General features: G+C 33.8%; 1 non-coding gene across 1 annotated transcript; it reads left to right on the forward strand.

Moving 5' to 3' along the window:
- The first annotated feature begins 2,619 nt into the window (after positions 1-2,619).
- Trnaa-agc (transfer RNA alanine (anticodon AGC)) lies at positions 2,620-2,701 on the forward strand. The gene has a single exon. It is a non-coding gene; the product is annotated as a tRNA-Ala (tRNA).
- The last annotated feature ends 11,664 nt before the right edge of the window (positions 2,702-14,365 follow it).

Below are 14,365 nucleotides of genomic sequence, written 5' to 3' on the forward strand. Positions count from 1 at the left end.
ACCAGTAAAACTTAACTTGAAAACTTTATCTGGATAAGAAAACAATAACAACAACAAAAACAAAAAATTACAATGCCTAGATATCTTATATCCTATTAAAATCCACTCAGCTCTAAACCAAATGGATTATTAGCACTGACAGACACTACACTTCCAGACTAGAAGCTATGAAATTAATGAATAATAATTTGGGGGGTATGTTCTATTTTCCTATGTGTATGTGTATATTCTAGAAATATTGCAAATGCTAAAGATAACTCATTTCCTAGCTTTGTCAATGCAAATAAATATAAGGCTAAGTATAGTTTTTTTTAAATTACAAATCTAGATGCTTTTATATTTCATCCATGCTATTCTAGTGAGAAAGACAATAAATAGGTAAAAAAATAAAGAAAAAACAGGTTATATACTATGGTTAAGTGCTCAGGAGGAGATAAGGTGATGATAAGTCAATGATAAGCTTATATATATAAGCTTTGGGATGAATGTATGTATGTCTGTCCATCCCAAAGGAACTGAAAAGACTACCCCTTAAAACAGCATCTTCAATGCATTTTAAAATTGCTGTGCATTAATTTAAATTAACAATGGGAAATTAAATACTGCTGAGCAAATTTATTGATGATTTGAAACACAGCTTCTTTGGCTAAAGAGGGAACATTAAAGGTTGATGGTAATTAATATAATACCCAATGCCTTTTAATTCTATTACAGATTTTCTTCTAACTTCTGAATCTTTAAAAGGGAGAAAGTAAGCTATTTTAAAACCTCTGATTTAAACAAGGCTAACCAATTGTGCTAAAAAAATATTTCATCAAATGTCATTGGTTCAGAAAGCAATACACTAAGTTATTACATTTATATATGTTGAGTGGATGCTATTTCATTTCCTTTCCACAACAATTCTGGATTCATCCAAGATAAGAAGTTATTTAAAGGGGAAAAAGGTTTCTAAAGTAAATCTCCCTTAGACTTTCAATGAAGATGAACTCTGGAAAGAGATAGAAATGTCAACACCACAGTAAAATCTAAATAATTAACTTTCTTGGGATCTGGTTTAGCTGGCTTGAACCTAAGAAGAAAGACTGGGTATCCTCTGGGATTCCTGGGCCCTTGGAAGCTAGCTATATTCCTAGTATCTTTCAGATAACAATAATGAAGTACAGAAAGGGTAAGTAGTGTTCTGTTCCAGACCATACAACTAGTGAAGGTTAAAGCTAGGATTGAAATTTGAATAATTCTTGCTCTAAGCTTTCACTTATAGTTTGGGTTGTTACATTCAAGAGAGACAGAATTTTGGTAAGAAACTTACTTAAAACTGCCTGAAAAATTTGGCAGTTCACAAATGTCCTTTTCTTCACATATGTATACTAAAGTACCACTGACTATTGGCCATTGCTGAAATCAATGGTAAATTTTTCCTTTCTTAAAAGTTCTGATCTATGGTGAAGAAAACTTTTCTGTTGTATATTAAATACTTGAATTTCCTCTTTGTGTGCAGTCAGCATAGTAAACATGGAATTGTAGAATTATGATAAAGTGGTATCTGAAAGGTTTTCTTTTCCTTTGGTTCCTAGTTTTATTTTTTTAGTAATGGGAAACACGGGGAGGTATGCAGTTAAACTGATGTACTTTCAGATTTCCTTTAAATCATTGTAGGCTTTTACTTCTAAGGTTGAATCTCGATGCTTATTAACTCAGGAAAGGGAAAAAAGAGAAAGACACATCCAAGTAATATTAGCAGGAAAAAAGGCAATAGAATGACAGACAACAGAGATTTTAAAAGATAATCAGAAGAGAATTGGCAGCTTCATGCCAATAAAATGGAAAACATAAATGAAATGGATATATTAATAGAATATGTTTTTACCAAAATTGTCTGAATAAAAATTTGAAAGCCTTCACAAGCCAATAGGCTTAAGCATAATGAATTGGTAATAAAAATTACCCCTCCCCAGAAGACTCCAAGCCCAGAGGAGTACATTAATTTACCGGCAATTTTTCCTTAACTTTCAAGGATTAAATGATATAAATTTCATTAACAGGTGCAAAAAAAGGGGGAAAAGAGAAAGGCTACTCAATTTACTTTTAGAGACTACTATTACCTTTGTCATAAAACCAAAAGGAAGGACAGAATAAAAAAGAATGTAAAATCTCAGCAGTTGGAGAGGATGAGTCAGGAGGATCACAAGTTCAAAACCTGCATGAACAATTTAGCAGGGCCCTCAGCAACTCAGAAAGACCTTGTCTGTAAATAAAATATAAAAAATGGCTGGAGATGCTGGGGATGTGGCTCCGAGGTTAAAGATCCCTGGGTTCAATACCCAGTACCAAAAAAAAGAGGAAATGTTAGGCCTATCTTACTTATGATCTTAATTATGATGTAGGTAAATTCTAGACCCTATCTAGTCTGTCTATTCCTTCCATGCTCCCCCTCCCTTCCCCACTATGAATCAGTTTCCTTATATCAGAGAAAACATTCAGCATTTGGCTTTTTGGAATTGACTAACTTCATTTAGCATTATCTTCTCTAACTCCATTCATTTACCTGCAATGCCATGATTTTATCCTTTTTTATTGCTGAGTAATATTTCATTGTGTATATATGCCACATTTGGGGGTGGGGCTGGGTATATAGCTCAGTTGGTAGAGTGCTTGCCTAGCATGCACAAGGCCCTGGGTTCAATCCCCAGTACCACCAAAAAAAAAAAAAAAAGTAAAAGATATTGTTTCTTAAGCATATTTCAAATCTGTTCAGTTCTTTTCTCTCTTCATTACCACAATAGGCCTTCCTACTCATCTCTTCACATTTGTTCTTCCAACAAAACATTGTCATCCTCAAATGTAAATCAGATCATTTCATTCCCAGATAAGAACTCTCTAAAGACTTCATATGATGTATAGAATAAAATGCAAACCTCTCAGCATGTTTTACAAGTTCCTATACAATCTCCTGCTATTCTCCTTCTGACTTTCTCCATTCTATACATATCAAACTTCTTCCTGTTATTTGAAAAGATAAATTTTATTTGTTTCTGCCTCAACTTCTGCATTTGCTATTCTCTGTGCTTGAAATATTCTCCCTCCAACTGTTTACATAGATATTTCCTTCATATTAGACTTTTGCTCAAATATCATCTCACTGGAGAGGCCTTCTTTACTTCCTTATTTCTTAATTCTCCTTCCATCCTGTCTTCTACTTTATGTCCCCTTAACTGTCTTCAGTTTTCTTCAGAGTACTTATCTATATCCAAAATGATCAGTTTCAAATAATTTATAAATATATTTTCTTTTTCCCTTACTAGAATGAAAGCCACAGGAGGACAGATTTTTCTTATTTGTTACTGTATTCCTAGCACTAGAAGAGAGTTGGGTAGGCATTAAATATACATTCAATTAATGAATCTGCTCCAACCCTCTTCATGTCCCAGATGAGAAAACTGAAGACCGTGGAGGAAATATGAGTTGCTCAAAGTTACCTCTTCACCTGGGAATAGAGGAGCCCTTTCTAACTTGAATTACAGTCCAGTGCTTGTTATACTAACACTATACATCTCTGTCTGCCTTCAGGCCATAATTCTAATTTCAAAAGATAATCCCTTTCTCTTCCATGTAGAGTAATATAAATTTTAATTTATGAAAATATTTATGAAGAATGCTGCAGGCAAATCAATATGATAATGAGGGTTAGATATGGATACTGTATTGCTTTGTAACTTTCCAATATTGCCCATGTTTCATTTTAGGGGTACTTTCCTTTCAGAGGTAGAAAAATAATTATTTTTTATGTTTGTGTCTATTAGCAAATATGGTAAAGCATGATAAACCCATACATCCTGGGCTGATGACCTTAATTTATCCCAAATAAGTTCTCAGTCACCTGGTCCAGATTAAGGTCCTATTATTTACCACCAAGCAAAGTAATTTTATTGTAAAAACAAAAACAAAATAGAAGGAACACACATAGCAGGGGCATGTGTGTGTACATTGTGGTACAATTTAATAGCACTTTATCCAAGTACTGTATGCCTGTGTTGGTGGAGATAGAAAGAAGTAGCAGACAATTCTTTCCACCAAGGATTGTAAAAAATACACTCTTGCAGGAACCATAAAATAGTTCTGATGCCCTATAGAAGCAAGGCAGGAGAATGAGAGTAAGACTGTATCTACCAAGGACAGTGAGATTCAGAACAAGAGAAAAATCACTATGAGGTAGAGTTAATCTGATCAAGCAACACAGAGACTATGCAATACAGGACTGTGTGTGGCCTTTTTCCTTTTTGTGGCAAGATTCACAGCGTATTGATATATCATTAAAAATAGTTTATTTTGTTTGCATTCAGGCTGAAAGCCATCCATCACAAGAGACAGAGTTTTCTAAGGCTTTAAAATAATTCTTGAAAGATAATAAGGTCTGGTAGTTGCCTTTGATTTTCAAAGCAGAAACACAGTGTTCAAGTATCCTTTGTCTCTCTTCAGAAGTGGGAGTAGGAATGTTGTACTGCCACTGTGGAATATTTCATAAGGTTTCATCAAAGTTTTAGAATATCAGTTTTTTTTGTGGCATATCACTTCAGACCCCTGAACCAACTGGAAGGGATATGTTCTGTTTTGTTTGCTCTGGGCAGCCTGTATCTCTGGATTGTCTGTTTCCTGTCAACTGCCACTGGAGAGAGGCTGATTAAGTGTGGTTGATTTGTGGATGGAATTTTAAAGCAACAGTAAGAGATTCTCACCAAACATGCTTAGCTCTTTCAGGCATCATCCTACAAACTCCATTAAAGGTAATGGACACTGTTTGGTGAGGGCAGCTCAGCTAACCTCGAAGTATCTGAGGATGGCTAGAAAGGTGATTCAGTACTGTGCAAATCCCATCAATCTCTGCAGGAAGTTAGTCTTTTTTACCAGCTGCAAAGTCGAGTCTTCAATTCGCAACATGCAAAACACTAACCATGTTTCTTCTTTAAAAATGTATTAGAAAAAAATTATGTACTAGAATATTAAGTTTGTTATAATAAGAACTATAGGGACTTTAAAAATATATTTTTTGGCTTCTGAGAGTAGAAATTTGGTTTAGAGTGATAAATTTTCTGCATTTATTTATTTCCTTGAGCAGTGTGTGCAGATAAATGAAAAATACAATTGGATTTATTTTAAAATGGGACACGAAGACCAGAGAAGTGGTTCTCAAAATAGGGACTGCAATAGAATCACCTGGGGAGCTGGTTAGAAGTGCAGATAGATCCCTAGGCCCCATACAGATCCTGCTTAATCACTCTCTGAAATTAGGGCTCATGGATATTCATTACAAACAAAAATGAACAAGTGTTTCCTATACACTCTAAAGTTTGAAAACATTGAAGTCATAATTTAGGACAGGAATAAGGTTGATTAGAAAGGGTTAATCAGAAAGTTCGAATGGGAATGGCGAGTTACCTAATTTCTGATTTAATTTTTTGCTTCATATGCATCCCAATGTTGCTTCTAAGAAAAAAAATGCTGTGTCCAATAAAAGAGGACTAGGTACATTGTGGCAGACCCATGTAATACTGCACAATCATTTATAATTGATCTTATAGAATGACATATAAGTACATGTGAAAGCTATTTATTCTATATTGCTTATTGAGAAAAGCAATAATGTATATATATAATGTGTGTGTGTGTGTGTGTGTGTATATATATATATATATATATATATATATATATATATATATATAATGTATACAAAATGTATACCATGATTGCTTTCCAAAACACTATCTAGTTTTAGGCAAATTTTTTATCTGGATGAACATATAGAAGGGACTCAATGGTATAAGGATTTTTTTTGTGTGTGTGTGGTGCTAGGGATTGAACCCATTGCCTTGTGCATGCAAGGCAAGAACTCTACCAACTGAGCTATATCCCTTGCCCTCAATGGTATAAGATAACAGGTGATTTTATAGTCTTTTTGCTCATCTGTATTTCCTCAATTTTAAAAAATGAACATCAACTACAAAAGTAATACTGAAATTATTATAGAAAAAAGAAAGTGTCCTCTTATGACATAACATAAATTTTAGTATTTTAGTTGAAGGAACCCCTTTAGTTCTATACTATCTACTATTTTAGCACTTCAGATGTTACTATTATTTAGAATAAAAAGTGATTATTTGCTATATAGCATCATCACAGGAGAATGGGGAGCTGAAGCCCCAAAACTTGGTTCTTGTGTTTCAATGAAAGAAAATTTTAAATCCAAAAGCCATGCATGAGAACTTTATTATAAGTGAAAGTAGAGCAAAAGTAGAGCAAGGCTAAAGCAAAGACGACTCTTTTTTTTTTTTAAATTTCAAAATTTATTTTTTAGTTTTCGGCAGACACAACATCTTTGTTTGTATGTGGTGCTGAGGATCGAACCCGGGCCGCACGCATGCCAGGTGAACGTGCTACTGCTTGAGCCACATCCCCAGCCCAAAGACGACTCTTATGATAGAGTGGGATCAACTTCATTACTAAGCATAGAACAACAAAGGAAACAATGCTACTTCCAATTTATTACTGTTTGATGCTTGTTTTGAAACTGGGGACCACCTCTGCACTCTTTGCCAGTCAGGTGTACAACTCCTCCTTTATGTCAAGTGGTAGAGATTTTGACCTTAGTTGTTCTTCTTCAGAATTGTCATGGTGGCCATCCCATTCAGGAGGGCTTTAGCTACAAGTCAATCCTATGTTAATGACGGGGCTGGGCTCAGTGGCCTGTCAGAAGTTACCTTAGTGTGCCTGCACTACTAAAGTAATATTCCTTCTAAGATATATGGAGACTCCTATGGCCATAACTCCTAGATTTACCCTGACCATAATGGACCCTGGCAAGAGTGAGTCCCATTAATCTTTGTTTTTTGATATATTTCCCCAATTAGCTCCTTTTGTTTCTATTTTCTTACTTTCATGGTGTGTGTACTGGTGTGTTTTTGCACAGGTTATCTGCTACAAGTTATTTAGTTATCTGTCTTGCCAGTAACTGAAAGTATTCCTGTGACTATGCTATGTATTCTGCTGCTCATTATTAACTACTACCTAACAGTAATATTACTTTACAAAATAAAAATCTATAGAAGAAGTTACATGTAAATTGAATTTTAATAATTGAATGCTATTTATAATGAAATGGAAGAAAAGTAATTATTGTTTTTGTCCACCTTAACTTCATTGAAAAGTAATGCTTTCCACTATTGTGTTTGCCTATTTTTAAATATTTTTATTGAAACCCCCAATAAATGAAAATATCATGTTTAAAATAATTTTTTTCAAGGAAAGAGATAAAAGGTATAGCCTCCAAAGCTGCAATAGTCAAAAGCCACATGGGTCTATTGAGCACTTGATATGCAGCTAGTCCTATTTGACCTGTCCTATAAGTGCAAAATATACAATTTCTTTTAAAGCCTTAGTACAACACAATGATTGCAACATATATCATTAATATTTATGTTGCACACATGTTGAAATAATATTCAGCATATATGAGATAAATTAAACATACAATTACAATAAAATTAACCAGTTTCCTTTTTTACTTTTTTAAATGTGATTGTTCAACAATTTTATTAGTTAATGATTATTTTGCATTACTGGAGACTAAACCCAGGGCTTCATATATGCCAAGCATACACTTTGTCACTGAGCTACAACCCCAGCCTTACTAGGTAGTTTTAAATCACACATGATGCTTGCATGATTTATCTATTAGACAGTGATACTTGGGACTGGACCTCATGTTTTTGAAGGAAACCATATGGATGACACAGCTTGCTTGAAGGTCACATGATGCTGCTGAGCATGGGGCCAGTTTGGTTTAGAGCTGAGCTTCTCAAAGTGTGGTCCCCGGACTAGCAGCATCAGCATCACTTGACAACTTATTAGAAATGCCCTATCCCAGACTGATTGAGTCAAAACCTGGGAGTAGGGTTCAGCAATAAATATATATATAATTTTTTTTTTCTGAGCAACTCTTGGTGATTCTGACAGGAAATACTAACTGACAAGGGCTGATTTAAAGAATCTTGTCGTAAATCTTCCAGTAAATGTGAAAATACTTGCTTCTAGTCTATCAGCTTTGAAAATCTGGATTTTTATCTTTTGTTGTTTGCTTATATCCATAGCCCAGTTGCCTCAAGATAAGTATTATGATGGTGCTGATCATTAGTGATATGATACCTTATATGACCTAACCACCAGGTTTTTAGATGTATATATATATATAGAGAGAGAAATCATATTATTTACCTTAAAATGTTATGAAAAACATCTATTCACAATTTCCCTAGGAATTTAAATGTGCATTGTTAAAATACTTAACCTACATTAAATAGTATAAAATATTAAAATAACCTATACAGTTATTACTTTTACTGAATGTAGGCAAAGGACAAGACCTGGTGAGTAAGCATGAGAAGAAAATGAATCAATTCCTTTATTTATTTGTTCAGTCAACATATATTTGTTGAGCTCAATGGGAAGGAAGTTCTCTCGATTTAGGTATTTTAAATGTATACTTTGTTTTTATTGGTGCATTATAATCATAATAATTGGGTTCATTGTGACATATTCATACATGCACATAACATAATTTGCTCTATTTCAGTTCCCAGTATTTCTGCCATTTCTCTACTCCTCCCTCCGCAGGTCCCTTTCTTCTACTCTAATTGTTTTTCTTCTACTTATTTATCTTAATTGGTGCATTACAATTATACATAATAGTGGTATTTATTGTTTCTTATTTATACCTGCATATAGCATAATTTGGTCCATTTTATTCCCCAATTCTTTCCCTTTCCTTCCTCTCCTCCCTAATTATGGATTTCCTGCCTCTATTGTATTGTTCTCCCTTCTATTTTCATGAGATGACCTTTTGTTTATTCCTTTATCTTTCCATATCAATCTCCTTTCCCTGCCTCCACATCGGTACTCCTACTAGGGAATTAGTGGTGCTACTAAAAGGAATCCAGAGAATTAGCTAGTGTATGCAAGTATGACCAGACAAGGATGAGGAAACAGCATTTCTCATAGCCAAGAAGCCATGATCTCATATTCTCAAAATGAAGGTGTTTATTAATTAAGAAATGAATTTCAACTTTAGTAATCCTAACAATGATCATGCAGTTATCATAATAAGAACTTTTTTTATACAAAGGCTTTTGTAGTTTCTTTTTTTTTAATCATGAATGTTCATAATGGATGTGTTTTCGTATTGAAATGTGATCTGGATTTTAAAAGTTAATGGACTCTGTGCCATGTCATATCCTTAGGCTGCAGATAAAAAGGTAGGGAAATCCTGTATTTTCTCTCCTTTGATATAGGTGACTGCCTAGCTGGGTGGAGCTTACCCTTGGTGGAGAAGGGAAGGTTTCAGTTTTTTCTTGGTTTAGTGAGCTCTAGAAATACCCTGTTAGAGCCCTTCTCAAATAATGTTGGTGCTGTATTCTCCCTTTGTGAAGTCTTTCACTCTCACCTGAGAGGACTGTTTATTTGAACCCCCAAACTCAGCTCACACATATATTGTTAAGGCTGAATAAGCCCTGAGAACTCATCCAAATCCAGAACACTTGAACTTCATTGAGCAGCTAACAGTACTGGGGAACTTGTTAAATCTAAAGATTCCAAGAGCCCAAGCCAAAAGTTCTAATCCATAGGTCTTGAGTTGGGCTCCAGGAACATACTTTTTTAAAACTCTATTTTATTTATTAATTTTTATGTGGTGCTGAGGATTGAACTCAGTGCCTCACACTTGCCAGGCAAGTGCTTCACCATTGATCCATGACCCTAGCCCCAGGAACATACATGTTTAAAGGGCAAAAAATGGCTCTGGTCTAAGTCATGGGTCTTAGCTTTGGCTGCACCTGAGGAGGTCCTGGAAAATTCAAAAAACATTGATGCCCAGGCCTTATTCCCAGATAATATAATCAATATTTTTAAAAGCTTCCCAATAATTCCACCAAGGAGCAGGTGGAGACCCCCCCTTACTGTAAGGCATCTGGGCTTTCTAAATAGCTTTAGAAGGCACCCATGCCTTGCCCATCATCACTGCTTTGACAAGAACAGAGGAAAATAAGAGGAGGAAGGAGACAATAATTAAAAAGTCATTGAGAAGTTCTAGAAAGAAGCAGCAAGAGAGAGGACTAGATAAGAATTTTCTACTAAATTTACCTCTTAGCATCCTAAGGATTACTTCCCTTTTTGTGGATTTTTTGTTATATTAGTACTTAAATCATATTAAAAACTGAAAGTATCTGAAAACAAGAAAAGTACCTGTAATCTTATCATATAATCATATCAACTCTTAGCATGACATACACAATCTATTGTACAACAGTATTATTATTATAACTATTCTATAAAATATAATATAAATCAGTGTGTTATATATATATATATATATATATATATATAATTATGTAATCTTAAAACATGATAATGGAATATTTTTAGATATTCTGACAAGAAGTGAACCTCACAATCTCTCCTACATGTATTTTAGTGGATGGTTAAAAGTCTGTATAGTACATTAGAATATTGATGTAGAAATATTTACCTCTGTGCATTTAGCATCAGGTATATCACTTTCAGAACTCGTCTGAAATGAATTACATCTAAAAGTATTGCTTCCTAGATGTGCTAGTTTCTAGGGTAAAGAGAAAAATAAGAGAGGATTTACCTCCTGGGAACTAATAGTTTCCTGTTGCAAGTCAGCTCTGATTTTACTTTAAAATCACATAGGGAGATTTGAAAAGAAATAAAAACTCAGTCCTTTCTAAATTAAATAAAAATCATAGGGGTGGGGACCAAGTATAATTGCTTGGTAGTTGAGAACTACTGGTAAAGCTGTTAAGACAGTTAAATACAATGTCACAGAGCTGCACTAAATGTATTAATAAAATGTTATAGGAACACTCCTGAATTTTAAAGGAGAACTTTGTCAATGTTTGGAGAAGATTTCATTCAAAAAGTTAAATTAGACAAGCATCAGGAGGGTATCACAACCAGTCTCTTTACCTTGCTTTTCTGATATCTCTGTTTACTCTCCTGCTTTTATTTTTTCAAATTCCTCATTGCCAGGAATTTGAGTTATGGTATAGAATTCTGCCTCTGTTGAACCTTTCTTCCTCATTACAGATACTTATTACTCTTGGAGCACATTTTCTAAAAGAAGCAAATAGAAAGACTTGGTTATCTTGTGTGTATTGCGAGAGTTGCATTCTCATTCTTCTTTGTCTTGCTGAATGTCCCTGAAGCCCACTGATGTCTCTTAAGATTTCTTTGGCATTGACACACATCTTCTTGGTTATTAACTTAGTTTTTCATAAATAGAATTTATATTCTTTCTCAAATTTATTACTTCTTCCTGTTTTGTCCGGATATCAAATTATGATAGTGGACAACTCTGTTCTCACCAACAGTAATCATATATGTAATCAGTGAATTCCTCTTATTTTTCAGATGTGATGTCTCACTAGATTCCCCACAATTCTCCCTATCTGGAATATCTGGCTAAAGATTGAGAGGATGGGGAGTCTAAAACAATTTTTTTCTGAGGCTTTGCACCAGTCTTGTTTTCAGTTCCTCTCTAAACCCTCTCTTTAGAGGTACATGATGTCTTGAATGCCTGTGCTTTACAGGAGTTGCATGGAGGAAAATAAGCTTATTTCTTATTGAGTTCCTGACTCACAAGCTTGGGTTTTCACAATTTTCAGCATGATGAGATAGTTACTAATTTATTTTTCCAGCTTCCAAAATTTTGTCAGCATTTCTTCATTTCTATTATCTGCTTTCCCATTTTCCTTGTGCATACTTAATTCAGTTGTGTCAATTTTAAGGGTTTTGGAGAAAAGAGTAGGACAAAAGTGTGTTCAATTTATCACTTTTACTAGGAAGTGCTATTTCAAATTCATAAATATGTTTCAACCTAATAACAGGGATGAACTTTATCAATCCTTTTATATACTAATGACCAAAACATAAAACATAACTTAAATTATCATTTAAGTTATATAATTGAATTCATGCATTAACATAACTCATGAATATGTGTATTATTTTTCTGTTGATTTTTTTCTATAATTTTTTATTATTTTAATTGTGCATGTTTATGAGGTATACTGTGATAATTATACACACACACATACACATACACATATGGGAAGGCATTATGCCGAGTGAAATAAGTCAGATATAGAAAGATAAATATGGCATTTCTCTCTCATACATGGAAGCTTAAAAAAATTCCATCTAAATGTATAATTGTGATGATTAGAAGCTGGAAAAGGTAGAGAGAGTTGAGTTGTAGGTGAGTGGATACTTTATCTTATTGTGATTCCTTTCCACCCAGAATCTTGACCTTTTGATTTATGGTAACCTTGATAGCTCTGTGGTACCTTCAAACAACATATATTAAATTAATATATTTTGGATAAATAGAAGAATAAGTCCTGCTGGTCTTCATGCATACTTTAAGAGCATCACTTCAGACTCAACACTGGCATGATGATGTAAAAAAAGTTGAGTTTACAGCAAGCTATAATAGTTTGGGAGTGGTTAATGAATCCAGAGAATGATTTATGTGCCATACTAGGATTTTATACATTTCAATTCCATTCCCATATCCTATGACAAGCCCCCCAGTGAGTAAATCAAGATCTTTATGCTTCCCCCAAGAAACATAGTAATAATAAATTCAATAATAGGCAAAATCGTATAGATCATACTAGCCTAACTGAGCACTTAAAAAATATTTAATCTGTGGTTCTCAATTGGATTCTAAAGAGAATAAATGACACTTCAGGGACTCACCTTTTCTGACCTTCTATCTTTTTCCTAACTTACTCAATGAAACAGCGGTGGAAAAAGGAAATATACAATTGTAGGAGATTTTCCTTTTTGTGAATGATATATTTTGAAATAAATTGCTTTTAAGTCAACTTCTTTGAAGTCACTTAGCTTGAATGCCCTGTCAGTTAAAGATGATGGCAAAAAAGATATCTTTTCACTGAAAAATTATTAAGAACTTGAAGATTATGAAAAGGAAGGAATGGGAAAAGAACAAAATTTGATTAGCTACCTTTTATTATTAGAAATTTCATAACTTTTAAAATGCCAGAATAGAATCAGAACAGCTAGGAAACATGGAAATGAGGATAAAGAGTTTTTTAGAAGGAAAGTCAAAGGTTGGGGGTGGATATGATTAATAATAAAATCACAGAGGAATAGAAGTTATTTTTCTATGTCTATTAATCCCATTCTTCTACTCCCAAATGTCAAAAGAATACACTTACAACAAATAGCATATCAATATGGTACTGTATTTGAGAAAAAGCTTGATATAAATAATCAAGAAGAAATAATTTAATAATAAAATATAAACACATGCATGTAACAAACATATATTAAATCTCTATTCTACCATGGTATTTAGTTAGGTCAGGTTGGTAATGCAAAAATTAATTATAACCCTTGGTATCATGGAACTAATAAGTAAGGCATACAAACAACTAAGTGTAATATAATGTCATAGGTGCAAAAGTTTAAAAATTAGCTGTAGTGGTGGCAGAAAGGCTGTCAAATCAGCTTGAATGTATCATGAAGTCTAAATAGAAGATAAAAAAAATTGTGCTGGATAATGAAGCACGTGTGGAATTTTTTAGGGAAAAAAACTAGGAAAGAGCTTTTAATACAAAAGGAACAGTGTTCATAAATATGTAACAGTAAAATGACAAATCAGTGTCAGAGCATTATTAATGGTTCTCAATAGCTGGCATATGGGGATTGGGACAAGTGGTATAGGAGTTTTCATTGTAGTATAACAAATAACACAAACAAAGCTGCTTAAAAGATACAAATTTATTATCTCACATTTTCTGCAGAGCTATGATCTATCTAAGATTTTTCTTAGTGATCTTGCAAAATTATGATCAAGTTGTTGGCTGGGATGCATTCTTGTGTGGCTTTTAGGAGCTTCTTCAAAGTCCATTCAGGTTGCAGAACTGATTCACTAGTGGCTATAAAATTCACGTTAGTTTGAAGATCCAGCACCAAATATAAGGAATCTCAAAAGTTTCAAGTCTTTCACTGCAGGGAAGGCCTAAGCCCATTTTTAATGGGCTTGTCTGGTCAAGTCAGCCTACCCAGGATAATCTTTCTTTTGATTAACTCAAGGTTGGAGACCCTAATTATATCTTCAAAATTCCTTTACCTTTTCCATGTAATGTAACACAGTCATGGAAGTGATATCTCATAACCTTTGCTATATTTCATTTGTGAGAGGGTTCTAGTCACATCCAAAATGAGTGAGGTTTAAAAAGAGAAATTTTCATAAGTGCTTAACTCATGG

This window comes from Callospermophilus lateralis, chromosome X (genome assembly GCF_048772815.1).
Source record: "Callospermophilus lateralis isolate mCalLat2 chromosome X, mCalLat2.hap1, whole genome shotgun sequence".
Taxonomy (NCBI): Eukaryota; Metazoa; Chordata; class Mammalia; order Rodentia; family Sciuridae; genus Callospermophilus; species Callospermophilus lateralis.